Source organism: Schistocerca piceifrons, unplaced genomic scaffold, assembly GCF_021461385.2.
Source record: "Schistocerca piceifrons isolate TAMUIC-IGC-003096 unplaced genomic scaffold, iqSchPice1.1 HiC_scaffold_961, whole genome shotgun sequence".
Taxonomy (NCBI): domain Eukaryota; kingdom Metazoa; phylum Arthropoda; class Insecta; order Orthoptera; family Acrididae; genus Schistocerca; species Schistocerca piceifrons.
The window spans coordinates 1,297,501-1,302,500 of record NW_025729236.1 but is presented as its reverse complement, the minus strand read 5'-3'; the positions used below and the strand labels follow the sequence as shown (position 1 = coordinate 1,302,500).

The window sequence follows — 5,000 nt, the reverse complement described above, 5'->3', positions numbered from 1 at the left end:
ATCCACACTATCACAACCAGACCAGGAGGTCCATGCGGAAAATACAATATCCCAGCCTTTCGACATCCACCATTGCGCAGACCAGGCACCAACACCCACACATGTCCTATACAACGGTGCACCCAACATCACAATAGTACCTCCTGTCACAGCGCACAAACAATGACATGAGTCAAAGACACAGGTCTCACACAAGCATAGAATTGGAGCGCCGCCTCTAATAAGCCAAAGGTGCATCCTGACGTGACAAATCTGATCATGTCACAAGCATTCACTTACTATAATCACTATCAACGAACCTGCCGCCCCCGCCCCCCCCCCCTACACCTTTCCTTACAACAACGTGTAACCTAACCTAACCTAACCTAACCTATGTTGTACCTTAACCTAACCTATGTTGTACCTTAACCTAACCTATGTTGTACCTTAACCTAACCTATGTTGTACCTTAACCTAACCTATGTTGTACCTTAACCTAACCTATGTTGTACCTTAACCTAACCCATGTTGTACCTTAACCTAACCCATGTTGTACCTTAACCTAACCCATGTTGTGCCTTAACCTAACCCATGTTGTGCCTTAACCTAACCCATGTTGTGCCTTAACGTAACCCATGTTGTGCCTTAACCTAACCCACGTTGTGCCTTAACGTAACCCACGTTGTGCCTTAACGTAACCCACGTTGTGCCTTAACGTAACCCACGTTGTGCCTTAACGTAACCCACGTTGTGCCTTAACGTAACCCACGTTGTGCCTTAACGTAACCCACGTTGTGCCTTAACGTAACCCACGTTGTGCCTTAACGTAACCCACGTTGTGCCTTAACGTAACCCACGTTGTGCCTTAACGTAACCCACGTTGTGCCTTAACGTAACCCACGTTGTGCCTTAACGTAACCCACGTTGTGCCTTAACGTAACCCACGTTGTGCCTTAACCTAACCCACGTTGTGCCTTAACCTAACCCACGTTGTCCCCTAACCTAACCCACGTTGTCCCCTAACCTAACCCACGTTGTCCCCTAACCTAACCCATGTTGTCCCCTAACCTAACCCATGTTGTCCCCTAACCTAACCCATGTTGTCCCCTAACCTAACCCATGTTGTCCCCTAACCTAACCCATGTTGTCCCCTAACCTAACCCATGTTGTCCCCTAACCTAACCCATGTTGTCCCCTAACCTAACCCATGTTGTCCCCTAACCTAACCCATGTTGTGCCCTAACGTAACCCATGTTGTGCCCTAACGTAACCCACGTTGTGCCTTAACGTAACCCACGTTGTGCCTTAACGTAACCCACGTTGTGCCTTAACGTAACCCACGTTGTGCCTTAACGTAACCCACGTTGTGCCTTAACGTAACCCACGTTGTGCCTTAACGTCACCCACGTTGTGCCTTAACGTAACCCACGTTGTGCCTTAACGTAACCCACGTTGTGCCTTAACGTAACCCACGTTGTGCCTTAACGTAACCCACGTTGTGCCTTAACGTAACCCACGTTGTCCGCTAACGTAACCCACGTTGTCGCCTAAACCTGCTCTGTAATTGTTATACGACTCGTTCAATTAGTGTAGTGTTGCCCACCCGCAACCCTCGCAATATAGTTCGCTACTCGCACTGCCCGCTCCCCTGTGTATCGCTTCATGTTAAACACCTTGCAAGTCTTGCTGACTTTCCACATGCTCCTGCTGTACACTGTTATGTGGATGGCAGCAGGACGTACATGCCGCCCCCCCCCCCACCCCTCCCCACGTCCCCACCTTGCCCCCTGCCTTCGCAAGCTGGTTGGTGAGAAGTTTGCATGTTCAATGCCCTTCGCATGCGACGTACTCAGGCTACGTTGTGGTGCGGCCTGTGTCAACTGTCCGCTGATGTCGTACGCATAAACCACAATCTGTACTGCACATTCGTCCTTATGTACTGAATGATACATCGTGGCACATGTGTGACCGTACAACGACTGCGCCCAAAAACGGCGGACCATACAGTGCAAATATTGTGCACGCAGCTACGTGTCGTCTCCCTATGAGAGCTGGATTGCAGTGTGGTACGCCATAGAGACGTGTGGGAGGAACGGACGCCGTGGATGGCGATCAGCATGAGCTGTGTGTTGATGTATTCGGACCTAGTCGTCTCTCCTCAAACACCGTGATAGCATGGTGCACCGCGTTCCATATCTGCGACATGCTACAGAGGCCGGTTGACAGTCGTTCGAGCAATGGACATCGCATACGTACGGGGGCCACCTTCCACGTATTGTCTAGGCGTGCACATTTTGTTGCGTGTATGTGGGCAGACGTAGTGTGGCGTGACACCTGACACAGGCATGCAATAATCGTTGAAGTTGCTAATGGCGATGGACGCCTACGTTTGCTGGTGAAGTTACGCAAATGAAGAAATGGTAACCCGTTGTGGTGCGGTTGTTCTCGCTAGGGGTGAATCGGTGATGGCGACGATAGGTTGAGGTACTAACCGGTTGTTCCAGCGATACCCACCATGCCGATGAAACTGAACGGCATCTGGGTGTGAAGCGATACGCGGCGGTGGCTGGGTGGGACCGTCCCCGGCCGGTGAGGGGGCGCCTCCCGGCGTGCTGGCCGCGCGGTGCGTGGGCGCACGCGCTACAGCCGGCTGGTGGGGGCGGCCAGTGGCAGGCGCGCCGGCCGACGGACGCGGCAGGCGTCGCAGCTGCGCGCCGGCGCACCCTGCGCGCGGCGCCGTGCGGCCAAAGTAGGTCCTCGCGGGCCCGGTGCGAAGCGCGGTGGACATCTTCAGTGTGCTGGTCCGATTGAGGACTGTGTGCGTTGAGGATGCGCCGCCGCCCGGCGCTCGGCGCCGCGACGCCGTCTGCTGCTCGGTCGCCCCAGCGGTTCTCGCTGGTGGTTTGTATCGCAGCTGTGCGGATGTGTTGGCGCGTGCGCTGTGCTGGGAGAGTTCGCTTCGGCACCCAAGTGGGGCTTTTGTCCTTCTGTGGCGCTGGCGTTGGAGCTGCCGGTCACCGTAGGTGGCGCGTGTTGTCTCCCGCCGGCAATGCCACGACAGCACGCTCCCGGGCCTCTGTCGGCAGCGGCAAGCTCAGTTGGGAGCACGGGTGGTCGCACCGAAAGCGTCTACTCGCCTAACTCCGGGCGATTGCGCCTCTCTCGAACCCGACCAAGTACTTGGGACGGCGCTGCGCGCCGCCGGGACCTGAGAGGGTTTCGAGGTGTATTGTGCAGGGGAGCTCAGCCTCCTCCTGTTTGCAGAATGATTGAGCGGACGCTTGCGTGTTCGCGCGGGCCCCCGGGACACACTCCCGGGCGGCCGGCTGCTCAGCTCTAGTTGACGCAGCTCCCTGGTTGATCCTGCCAGTAGTCATATGCTTGTCTCAAAGATTAAGCCATGCATGTCTCAGTACAAGCCGCATTAAGGTGAAACCGCGAATGGCTCATTAAATCAGTTATGGTTCCTTAGATCGTACCCACGTTACTTGGATAACTGTGGTAATTCTAGAGCTAATACATGCAAACAGAGTCCCGACCAGAGATGGAAGGGACGCTTTTATTAGATCAAAACCAATCGGTCGGCTCGTCCGGTCCGTTTGCCTTGGTGACTCTGAATAACTTTGGGCTGATCGCACGGTCCTCGTACCGGCGACGCATCTTTCAAATGTCTGCCTTATCAACTGTCGATGGTAGGTTCTGCGCCTACCATGGTTGTAACGGGTAACGGGGAATCAGGGTTCGATTCCGGAGAGGGAGCCTGAGAAACGGCTACCACATCCAAGGAAGGCAGCAGGCGCGCAAATTACCCACTCCCGGCACGGGGAGGTAGTGACGAAAAATAACGATACGGGACTCATCCGAGGCCCCGTAATCGGAATGAGTACACTTTAAATCCTTTAACGAGTATCTATTGGAGGGCAAGTCTGGTGCCAGCAGCCGCGGTAATTCCAGCTCCAATAGCGTATATTAAAGTTGTTGCGGTTAAAAAGCTCGTAGTTGGATTTGTGTCCCACGCTGTTGGTTCACCGCCCGTCGGTGTTTAACTGGCATGTATCGTGGGACGTCCTGCCGGTGGGGCGAGCCGAAGGCGTGCGACCGCCCCGTGCGTGCTCGTGCGTCCCGAGGCGGACCCCGTTGAAATCCTACCAGGGTGCTCTTTATTGAGTGTCTCGGTGGGCCGGCACGTTTACTTTGAACAAATTAGAGTGCTTAAAGCAGGCAAGCCCGCCTGAATACTGTGTGCATGGAATAATGGAATAGGACCTCGGTTCTATTTTGTTGGTTTTCGGAACCCGAGGTAATGATTAATAGGGACAGGCGGGGGCATTCGTATTGCGACGTTAGAGGTGAAATTCTTGGATCGTCGCAAGACGAACAGAAGCGAAAGCATTTGCCAAGTATGTTTTCATTAATCAAGAACGAAAGTTAGAGGTTCGAAGGCGATCAGATACCGCCCTAGTTCTAACCATAAACGATGCCAGCCAGCGATCCGCCGCAGTTCCTCCGATGACTCGGCGGGCAGCCTCCGGGAAACCAAAGCTTTTGGGTTCCGGGGGAAGTATGGTTGCAAAGCTGAAACTTAAAGGAATTGACGGAAGGGCACCACCAGGAGTGGAGCCTGCGGCTTAATTTGACTCAACACGGGAAACCTCACCAGGCCCGGACACCGGAAGGATTGACAGATTGATAGCTCTTTCTTGATTCGGTGGGTGGTGGTGCATGGCCGTTCTTAGTTGGTGGAGCGATTTGTCTGGTTAATTCCGATAACGAACGAGACTCTAGCCTGCTAACTAGTCGCGTGACATCCTTCGTGCTGTCAGCGATTACTTTTCTTCTTAGAGGGACAGGCGGCTTCTAGCCGCACGAGATTGAGCAATAACAGGTCTGTGATGCCCTTAGATGTTCTGGGCCGCACGCGCGCTACACTGAAGGAATCAGCGTGTCTTCCTAGGCCGAAAGGTCGGGGTAACCCGCTGAACCTCCTTCGTGCTAGGGATTGGGGCTTGCAATTGTTCCCC

General features: G+C 54.1%; 1 non-coding gene across 1 annotated transcript in view; it reads left to right on the top strand.

The window, feature by feature from the left end:
- Positions 1-3,329: 3,329 nt before the first annotated feature.
- The window catches only part of LOC124774183, a 1,909-nt gene continuing 238 nt past the window's right edge, over positions 3,330-5,000 (top strand). The window contains exon 1 of the ribosomal RNA XR_007015175.1: positions 3,330-5,000. This exon is cut by the window's right edge and continues 238 nt beyond it. This is a non-coding gene — a ribosomal RNA (small subunit ribosomal RNA).